General features: G+C 51.8%; 1 pseudogene; it reads right to left on the reverse strand.

Moving 5' to 3' along the window:
* Positions 1 to 6,226: 6,226 nt before the first annotated feature.
* Positions 6,227 to 9,601, reverse strand: LOC119395791 (uncharacterized; annotated as a pseudogene).
* Positions 9,602 to 11,487: the final 1,886 nt, after the last annotated feature.

Raw genomic sequence — 11,487 nt, forward strand, 5'->3', positions numbered from 1 at the left:
ATGTGTTAATGCTAAAATGACGGCATAGCGTATTTTTATGCTGACAAAAGTAGCATTCAAGACGACCAAGCAGTTTTGCCACGCGTCTGGAGCGGTCGTGAATATGGAGAAAACTAATGTTTGGTTAATGGGGAACAAAACCTTGCTTATAACTGCGTTGCTTATAAATGTACCGTGCTTGTAATCAGCCAAGCCATTTTAAAAATAGTGCTTTGTTGTGACTTACTTATGTTTGAAGCTTACTAATGTTTGAAGTTTGAAAAACAGCACGTAGACGAAAACGTGCTGTATTTTCGGAAAAAGACGTAACTCCATTCCCATTCTATTCCGTGCAAAGGGCGCTTAATTCACATCCCATTACATTCCTCCAAGCGTTGTCCCCATTCCATTCCGGGATCGCGAAAATGTGGAATGATTCCGGAGTCATTCCAATTCTGGCAGGGCAACTCCGCAACACTGGTGGGAAGCATTAAACCACACACTCCTTGCCCTATAATCATTGTGTGATGACTGGTTGTTGTTTTACTCTTCTGCCACGCTATATTACGTATGTTAACACGATTCCTTGCCCGACATGACGCCCGTATAGTATTTTTGCCAAGGAGTTACAAGCAGCAGCGTGGGACTGCGGTGAAAGGCCGGACTACCACGCAGAGGGCGTGGGTTAAAATCCTATCCGATCCTAGAAATTTGTTTCTCATTTAATTTTTTTCTTATATCATGCTATAGCGGTCACGTACACAGGCGGGGGCGGACAACTATAGACGTCAGACTCCGGAGTTTCCAATATGTGTGGCGCCACATGTCGGAGAAGTATTGAGTAGTGCATAGACCGACTCTCTCGCACAGTTTGCTATGGGACCAGGTGCAACTAGCGAGTGCGAAACAACGATTGAGCTTAATATCGCGTGTGTTTGCGCATTTAGCACTCAGAACGAGAGCTGTGAATTGCTCTCCGCTAGTCGAACGCGTCAGCGAACCGTCATGAAGTGCCTGTTGGATCACTCGCCAAATGACGGCGAACACAAGGGCAGACGAGACCGCCCCGCACGCTACGAAGAAACGCCGCGATCGACGCTACTGTGGCGTTGTGAATTGCCACGGACGTAAAGGACTGCATAACAAAGTTCAGTCTTACCGATTTACACAGCTTTCGTATGAAGCAGAAATGCGAGAGTGCTGGACACGGGCCGTTGCGAGCGTGTTGGGTAAGCGAAGTACCCGCGTTCTCCACAGCCGGTGGCATGAATGTGTGGCTCTGCTGTTGTTTTGCGTAGCCCTGGGCCCCTGATGCAAAACCGTGGTAACCTTGACTATGAAGCTCAGCAGAGGCTCTGACCGCGGTGCTTGTCGTGTAACACGAAGTGAGCAGCTAGAGGCAGACTGCAGACGCGTGATATGCACACCGCGACGAGTTGGTCGTCACAACACAGCATCGCGGACGTACGTACGTTTTGAAGGCTCAGAGTTCTGGTTCTAACTAGCTAACACCACGTGCGTCATACAAGTAAATCGCAGAATGTTGGTCGTGACCCCCTTCAGGTTTGTTTCGCCCGTGTCCTCCGCGGTTGCCGTAGGTATCTCGGAGGCCACGGTTTTGCCTTTGATTGTACCCCGCGAAAGTGGACACGCACGTATCCCCATTTGCAGTACATACAAACGGAAGACGACCACCAAGAGACCATTTGAGGATGCGTAATAAAACACTCCAATGCACAGGAAGCGAGAGATGAATAAGGGAGAATGAAACTGAAAAGGCGAAAATCGCCGGAGCCATTCGCGCCTGATGAACCGAGTTTTGTACCACTGATCGTAAGATGCATAGCTAAGTAAATTGATCGTGTATGTAGGTACTTTATCGCTGTGGCATACGTATATACCCGATTGTAACGTATTTAGGCTCTAGAGAACGGATGTCGGAGGGCTTGCCTCGAACTCGGTGTCGTGTGATGCTCGCTTGTACTTGCGAGTTGCAGCGCGCGGGAATAACTAAAACTTATTTTGCATTGTACTCGCAGTTCGCTTTGATCAGCTTCCTTTGTTTCTGAAGCGTGGATTGGCGGAAGAAGCTTTCCAGGTCCTTGATTTTCAGGAAACCGCGCCTCGACACCAACGAAAGAGGAGGGTTATATTGCGGCCTATGCACATTCGCTTGCGGGCGGCTCTCTTTGCACTACCCAGTTAGTGCCAGGGCTACGATGAGGGCGCTGGTGGCGGTGTTTTTCGCAGCGCCGCCTGGGCAGAGTCTGACGTCTATGGCGCCAAAATCAGCTGTTGTGATATCATAACAGCTTTCGCTGTTACAAACTTCAGCGCCGACAATGCCCTCTCCACTTTGGCCTGTTTAATAGAAACATCTCTGGTTGCCACTGTTTTCGTTTTTCGGACAATTTCATCATATCTTTGCTATGCAATTCCTGCCTGAGGTACGCGCTGATACTGTACTCTGACATATGCTCACACTGGATGAGCTCAGTTCCGGATTGCGAAGCTTTCTCGCGAACCTCGCGTAGGCCCCGACGAGGGCCTACGTCGTCTTCGGGGTTGCCGTTACTCGGCGCGGGTCTCCGCTCGCCGTTGCCGGTTCGCTGGGTCCCTGCCTCTCGAGTGCCCCGAGGACCTGCTGGACGGCCCAGAGCTGTTGATCCTGGTCGTAGCTCTTCGCGGCTTCCTCGAGCCGCGACAGGATCGTTCTTGAGCTCGCTTCCTTTGGGTGTTTGATGCAGTCCCACAAGATGTGCGTGTGATCCGCCGTCTCCCTCCGGCAGACCTTGCTTGTCGGTCGGGCCTGTCTCGGGGTACATGCGCTGCATCAGTCCCGGACTCGGTAGCGATCCGGTCTGGAGCTGTCTCAATAGTACCGCCTCCGCTCGACTCAACCGCGGGTGCGGGAGTGGGAAAGTCCTGCGAGCCAGGCGGTAGGCTTTTGTGATGTTATAGTCCGTCATGCGGTCCTTGGCTCCGAACCACCTCGGACGGTCTGTCGCCGGGGCGCGGTTAGTTAGCGCTCGCGCCGCTGCGTGTGCCGTCTCGTTGTGGATGGCATTGCGTTCCGACGCGTCACGCGCATGCGCTGGGAACCACTTAATTCGCACTTTTCTGTCTTGCAGTTTGGCCGCACGCAATACTCGTTCGGCCTTTCTACATACTTGGCCTTTGGCGAAGTTTCGCACCGCCTGTCTCGAGTCACTTAGCACAGTGTGGCAGCCTGGGTCGGTGATAGCCAGGGCGATGGCCACCTCATCCGCTTGTTCCACTCCGATGTGTTTAACGCTCGCTGCCGTCTTTGTTGCGCCGGTCGACACCTCGATGATGACCGCTGCGAAAGTGTTCTGTTGGTATTCGGCCGCGTCGACATACCGCGCGTGCTCGTCGTTGGCGTGCAGGTCGATGAGAGCCTCGGCCCTCGCCGCTCTTCTTCCCTTGTTGTAGTCGGGATTCATGTTCTTGAGTATGGGGTCGGTTATGGTCTGGCGTCGGACCTCTTTGGGGACGGGGCGCTTCGTCTCCGCTTCGTTCGAGTATCCTATTTCGAGGTCATCCAATATTTTCCTCCCGGCTTTGGTCGTGGACAGCCGCTGCTGTTGAGCGGTCTGTTGTGCTTCGGCTATTTCTTCGAGCGTGTTGTGTATCCCGAGTTGTAAGAGGCGGATCGTGCTCGTGGACTCAAACAGGCCCAACGCCGTTTTGTACGCTCTTCTGATGATGGCATTGATTTTGTTGCGTTCGTGTTGCAGCCATCGTTGCATGCAGCCAGGTAGGCTGCATGCAACGTAAGTGACATGGCTGATGATAAAGGATTGCACGAGCCTGATTAGGCTCTCCTCTCTCATGCCTGCTTTCCGGGCCGTGACTCGTTTGAGGAGTCGCGTCGCGTTGGCCGCCTTCGCCGTAAGACGGGCGATGATGTCGCCGTTTCTTCCGTGCTTCTCGACGACCATGCCTAGGATCCTGATTTTACCGACCTCGGGGATAACGTTGCCGGATTCGGTTATGATTCGGATCTTTTCGTATTCTCGTTTTTTGGTCTTGCCTCTGACGTTGTTGGTAGGTGGGAGTATTAGGAGCTCCGATTTGCTCGGCGGATATATCAGTCCGGTGCCCTCCAACCGGTCTTCTATCGCGTCGACGGCGGTTTGCAGCGCGCACTTAATGTGGGCGTCGCTGCCACCGGTCACCCACAGCGTGATATCGTCCGCGTAGATGGTGTGCCTGACGTGTTCGACATCCGCGAGCTTCTCTGCCACTCCGATCATTACCAGGTTGAACAGCATCGGCGAGATGACCAACCCCTGCGGTGTGCCAGTGCTCCCTAGCTTCTTCCCTTGCGTCTGTAGGTCGCCTGCTCGCAGCTCGGCGGTACTGTCCGTGAGGAAGTCCTTAATGCAGTTGTAGGATCTTTCACCCATGTTGAGATTTGAGACTTGGGACAGGTTGGCCGAGTGTTTCACCTTGTCGAAGGCGCTCTGCAGGTCGAGGGTCAGGATTGCCTTGTTGTCGCGGGCGCCGCCATCGCCGTCGATGATATGTTATTTGAGCTGCAGCATCGCGTCCTTCGTGCTCAGGTGCTGTCTGAAACCGATTACCATGGCCGGGTACAGCCCTTCTTGTTCCAGGTAATCTTGCCACCTGTTGAGCTGGACGTTCTCCAGCACCTTGCCCACGCAGGACGTGAGCGAGATGAGCCGGAAGTTGTCCGTGTCCGGTGGCGTCCCCGGCTTGGGAATCAGAATGGTCTTGGCTGTCCTCCACTGCTTCGGCAGCTCGCCCGCTTTCCAGCACTTGTTGAAGTACTTTGCTTGATTCTCAATAGAGCCGTCGTCGAGGTTCTTGAGCGCCTTGTTCGTGACGAGGTCCGGGCCGGCCGCCGACCGGCTGTTGAGGCCGTGCAGGGCCGCGCGGACTTCCTCGACGTCGATATCACGATCGAGATTCGCGTTGGGTTGGCCGCCGTACGGCGCGTGTTGTTCGGTGGGTGTTGTTGGCAGGTATTTGTCGTTGATGCGCCTGTTGACTTCATCGGCACCATGTACCGAGACCGCCCGATGTATGAGCTTGGCGAGCCTGTCCCTTTGGTGTGACTTGGTCTTGGTTTCGTCGAGCAGATGCCGCAGCAGGTTCCATGTCTTCCCGCTGTGCATCTGCCCGTCTGCTGCGTAGCAGATCTCGTTCCACTGTTGCGCGCATAGCGCGCGGCAGTGATCTTCGATAGCTTGGTTGAGCTCCGCCACCTGCTTTCTGAGTCTGCGGTTGAACTGTTGTTTCTTCCATCGATTGAGTATCGACTGTTTGGCCTCGATGAGATGCGCTAGCCGGCTGTCTACTTTGTCTATCTCCGCGTCCGTTTTAATTTCTTTGGTCGCGTCGCTTACGTTCTTGGTGTTTTCGGGCGTCCACTAGTTGATGTCTTCGATCTCGTCGTCACCGTCTTCCCTCTGGTTTCTGGTGTGTCAGAGTCGGAAGGCATCCCAGTCTATCTATCTGTGTGTTCTGTTGCCGGTGTCGTTGTGTTCCGGTATGCCGATTTCCGCGATGGTGTGGTCGCTGCCGAGGTCGGCCCCCATGTTTCTCCAGGTGATCGCGCCCTGGACGCCGTTCTTGACGAACGTGAGGTCCGGAGTGGTATCGCGGGACACGCAGTCGCCGATTTTCGTCGGATGCGTCGGGTCCGTGATGAGGGTGAACTCGAGTTCCGTGGCGTCTGGGTACAGGTCGCGGCCCTTTGCTGTGTACTTGTAGCCCCAGGCTAGGTTCATCGCGTTGATGTCACCGCACGCGATCAGCGTGTTGCGGCCCGCCGCGGTGCTGGCTCTGTGCAGCAGTGTCTTGAATTTCTCTTTTCCCTTCGATGGGTTGCTGTAGACGTTCAGCAGAAATATGCTTCCTTTTCTCTTCTTGCCCGGGATGATTTCGGTGAGTGTGTGCTCGATCTTGATAGTGTTGTGGAGCTCGTGTTCGACAAACGTGAGTCCCTTCCTGAACAGGGTGCACAGGCCTCTGCCGTCGGATGGGCCCTTGTGCACTCTGTAGCAGGGGAGTGACGGTGCGTCGGTGAGTGTCTCTTGTAGTAATATCACGTCCGGCTTGCGCGCGGCGCGTTCAATGTGCTGCTGGATGACTGCCTTCTTCCTTCCAAAGCCGCGACAGTTCCGCTGCCACACTGTTACGCCTGTTGCTGCTGCTGCGTTGGCGGCCATAATTGCGTTGGCGCGCATGCGGTTTCTTGGTTGGGTGGATGTAGCGCGAAGATGGGAGCAAACGTCGGGTGGCTCACGATCCGCTGTAGGGTCCTTTTGATGTAGGCGAATCTGTTTATATTCTCGGCTTGGTAGTTATCCACTGTTTGTTTCATTGCTGTCACTGCTGCAATGTTCACCGTGATTAGATCTTCGGGTTCGGTAAATCTCGCTTCGAATTTGGCTTCGAGGTTGTCGTTGCGATCGTTTTCTTTTTGCTTGCGCGTGGCCTCGATGGCTCGCTTCTTCAGTGCCGGTTCCTCAACGGCTGCCTCCTGGTTCTTTGTGCTTGTTTCCTCTGTCTCGCTTGAGCTTGACGTGGGCCTCTGCGGAGAGTCGTTGTTGCAGAGCAGCAGCTTACGGATCTCAGCAGTCTTTCTCGAGAGGTTGTTAGTGGTTGTTCGCAGCGCCGCGTTTTTAAATGCGAGGCATTTCTTAGCGAACTTCTGCGACTTTGAGCGTATCTATCTATCTATCTATCTATCTATCTATCTATCTATCTATCTATCTATCTATCTATCTATCTATCTATCTATCTATCTATCTATCTATCTATCTATCTATCTATCTATCTATCTATCTATCTATCTATCTATCTAGCCGCCTACGACTTTGTGCTCTCCTGGTCGCTTGGTTAATCGAATGTACACCAAAATTGGTATGGCGTAACATGACTGTATGACGAACATAAATGACAAGTCATAACATGAAAATCATGACACGCATGTCATGTACAGCATGATTTACATGCCACGCTCATGGTGCGCTGGCGGCCGTTTCGCTAGCTTGATATACACCAAAATTGGTATCTTGCGACGTGACTGTGAGGAACATAAGTGACACGAGTTAACATGAAAATCATGACATGCATGTCATGTACAACATGACTTATGTGCCACACTCATGGGGCGCTGAAGGCCGTTTCGCTAGATTGATCGACCCCGAAATTGGTATTGCGCAACGTGACTGTGTGACGAACATAAAAACACGAGTTAACATGAAAATCATGACACGCATGTCATGTAGAGCATGACTTATGTGCCACGCTCATGGTGCGCTGGCGGCCGTTTCGCTAGCTTTATATACACCAAAATTGGTATCTTGCGACGTGACTGTGTAACGAACATAAATAACACGAGTTAACACGAAAATCATGACACACATGTCATGTACAGCATGACTTACGTGCCACGCTCATGGTGGGCTGGCGGCCGTTTCGCTAGTTTTATATACACCACAATTAGTATATTGCGACGTGACTGTGTAACGAACATAAATAAGACGAGTTAACATGAAAATCATGACATGCATGTCATGTACAGCATGACTTACGTGCCACGCTCATGGGGCGCTGGCGGCCGTTTCGCTTGCTTGATCTACCCCGAAATTGGTATTGCGCAACGTGACTGTGTGACGAACATAAAAACACGAGTTAACATGAAAATCATGACACGCATGTCATGTAGAGCATGACTTACGTGCCACGCTCATGGTGCGCTGGTGGCCGTTTCGCTAGCTTTGTATACACCAAAATTGGTACCTTGCGACGTGACTGTGTAACGAACATAATTAACACGAGTTAACATGAAAATCATGACACGCATGTCATGTACAGTGTGACTTGCGTGCCACGCTCATGGGGCGCTTGCGGCCGTTTCGCTAGCTTGATCTGCCCCAAAATTGGTATCTTGCGACGTGACTGTGTGACCAACATAAATAACACGAGTTAACATGAAAATCATGACACACATGTCGTGTACAGCATGACTTACGTGCCAGGCTCATGGTGCGCTGGCGGCCGTTTCGCTAGCTTGATATACACCAAAATTGGTATCTTCCGACGTGACTGTTTGACGAACATAAATAACACGAGTTAACATGGAAGTCATGACACACATGTCATGTACAGCATGACTCACGTGCCACGCTCATGGTGCGCTGGCGGCCGCTTCGCTAGCTTGATCTACCCCGAAGTTGGTATTGCGCGACGTTACTGTGTGACGAACATAAATAATAGGAGTTAACATGAAAACCACGACACGCATTTTCCTCAATGACATACAAGACGATGTATGCAGCTCTCTGCTGGCTGCTTCGCATTACATCGATTCCCACAATGCGTGGGATCTGCCGGCTTTTTTTGCCATAAGGCCTCGCTGGCTTCTCGCACCTTACTCATATTGTCTTTCTTCGTGGCTTCCGTGATTTTCTGCGCGCTCCTTGTATTGTTCCCTTTCGCTGCGTCGACCCAGCCTACTCGCTCATGTGATGGTGACCTTTTCTTGCTGAGGCTTCTCTTGCTGCTGCCTCTGGATTTCGGCGCGCGATTCTTCGATGGAGTGCTTGACTTTTGCACAGCTGACGGTTTGTCGAGTGGCGGGAAATCGCTTTCCGGCAGCAGCTGGAGTTCGGCCTGTCGACGCAGCCATTGTCGCTTGCGCACAACGTAGGGCATCTTGTATTTTGCCTTGCACGTTCGGTCTCCGGTCGAGTGTTCACCCCCGCACATCTTACATTTTGGGGTAAAGCTATGGTCTTCCTTGCGGTTCGCGAGCCTGCAGGCAAGGCACGTCTTGATTGTGGGTGTCGGGCACACGTCCTTACAGTGACCCACTCGGCCGCACTGGTGGCAAACGTCGATCTGTTTCCTGTAGAGGTGGCAAAGTATCAGGGTGACTCCGTATCAGACGAAGTTCGGTACCTTGGGTCCCTGGAACACCACGATCGCGGAGGTCGTGCTGCCAATCCTCTTTGCGCCCACTGCTAGTGGGTTCCTCGCGTTGACAACATTTCCATCGAGCTCTTCGGCGTTCGCGTCGATGGGGATGCCTCTTGATGACGCCTTTTGCGGTGTCGTGAGGTGCCGTGCGATATGCGCTGACTTGGTAGAGTTTGCCTTGAATAGAGATTTCCTGGATTGTAGCGTACCTTGCCGCGTTGTTTTCGTTCGGTGTACTGACGACCATAATATTCTGCTGCGTGTTGGGGCAGATGGTGTCCGCAGCGCTTTCCTCGCTCGTGATCTTGGCCGCGGCGAGCATGGCCGTGGCGACGGTGGTGGTCTTGACGATGTCCAGTCCCCCTCGGGGTCTTGCTCCCTTCCAGCGACATGGCTGGCATGCGTGCGGCCTTGATGACCGAGGCTCTCACGTTTTTGTTGAAATTCGATTTCGGGCTTGCTTGACTACCGCCGGATCCGTCGGGCATGCCGCTGGCGGGGGCCCGTCAGCGCAGCCTCGACATGCGCTCCACCGCGAGCGTCCATCCGGCCTCGTTGTGGTATTCTGTGGAGTTATTTCTTCTCCTTGAACTTGAACGCACATTTTGTTGTCCACGATCCCTGTTGTCCGAGCGGACGCCTCCATCTCTGAGCTGACGAGCGGCCGCCACCGAGCAGTACGGCAGACGGCGACCGGCGCGACGGTGCCAGGCCTAGCGCCCGCGGAGCACGCCTAGGCCTAGCAGTCCTTCGCACGGCGGTAGAAGAAGTCCCGAAATTTGACAAAAAACGTGGTTGATCCCTTCGTCATAGGAATCGGAATAACACGAAAGTGAAACGTGGTCTATAGAAGTAACTGAATGTTTACTGTACATTGACATAAGAAAGTCTGCACAATGTATATTGATCTCTGGCAGCTATAGCCCCATTTAACGTGGATGCACCCGCTTTGATGCTTGGTGGTACATCTCCATGCCGACGACTAACGTTCATGTTCAACGATTAAAGAAACCCTCGTGGTAGCTGTATTGCAAAAATATAACAGCACAAGGGACGGGACTGAAGACACAAAAACCACAGGACGAGTGCTGACTACCAACTGAGATTTATTTGATGAAAGTGCTTCCTTTATAGCATCACATGTCACCACCAACAACACGCCCCCACTCACCAAACCAGTAATAGCACTATCATGAACGCTATCTCATACAAAACCTGAATCAACTCACAGCTAACCACCGGAAACAGCACCCACAGATTATAGAGACGCGCATGGCGATTGTCAAACACGCTTTAAGACACTATCACAGTTTAACATGTAAGTGTACACATCTCGTTAGAACACTGTATTGCGCATGCTCCTCCCAATCAGCACAGCTTGAAAGCAAGATGATCCAACAACTAAAACAAACAAACAAACAAAACACACACACAAAAAACAACCAAAACACGACTAAAAACTTGGCAGCTGGAAAAGACGATGACCCCCCCGCCCCCACGACCGCAAAACAAGAGTGCTGTGTCATACAGAAGATGTTCAACAGATGAAACCCAGCCCTGACTAATTAAAACTTCAGACTTAAAAGGTTGTTCATACATGGCCTTCCAAAAAGGCCATCTCGTCTTTGGAGAGAAATAAGGAAGGTTCACTAACACATTGATCACGAGCTTTGTTGATAAGAAACGCCTCCATTATTTCTCTCTCCAATTTGTTGCTCGCTCTTTTTAAAAAAACTGCTTCTATGAAACTCCGGTGCACAACCACACCTGCGGCAGTGGTCCGCCAGGTGCCCCCCTGACTTGTTTTGCACATTCAACCTGTGCTCTCGAGCCCTATCATTAAAACATCGGCCCGTTTGGCCGATGTATTTCCGTCCGCAACTGAGCGGGATTTCATAGACGACCTGAGACTGGCATTCAGTGAACTTGTTCCTGTGCTTCTTCTCACACAACTCGGGCACCCTGTGTACTAAGGAACAAACTTTACTCAGCTTCTGAGGGGCAGAAAAAACAACATTGACTCCGTATCTTGATGCTACTTTTTTTATGTTGTGCGATACTTTATGTAGGTACGGAATAGCCTGTACCCTCTTCTTCTCTTTCTTGTTTCTCCTTCCCTCAGGGTGTTTTATTGTCTGCAACAGCTGCTCACACACGGAAATAATTGTTAATTCCGGGTATCCTGAACGCAAAAGGCGCGTAATTTGGGAGGAAAACCCCGATTGCACAAGGTGGGTACACGACTTTTTTAACGATGCGCCCAAACAAGTGATGGCGATCCCTGTTCTGATAGTTTTAGAATGAGCACTATCATACGGTAGAAACCCTTTTGAAGAGCGCGGATTGTAAATCTAGCAGTCCCGTCCCTTGTGCTGTTATATTTTTGCAATGTGGCACCAACTTGCCCAGACAAAGTCTCTGGTAGCTGTAGTAGTTAACGTTGAAAGCGTAAGCAGAGAACGAGTTGTGATAGCCAGAAGAGCCTCGCATATTTGACGCAGAACTTGGTCGCCATCCCGCGGCATGTTAAAA

The sequence above is a fragment of the Rhipicephalus sanguineus genome, chromosome 6, assembly GCF_013339695.2.
Source record: "Rhipicephalus sanguineus isolate Rsan-2018 chromosome 6, BIME_Rsan_1.4, whole genome shotgun sequence".
NCBI lineage: Eukaryota > Metazoa > Arthropoda > Arachnida > Ixodida > Ixodidae > Rhipicephalus > Rhipicephalus sanguineus.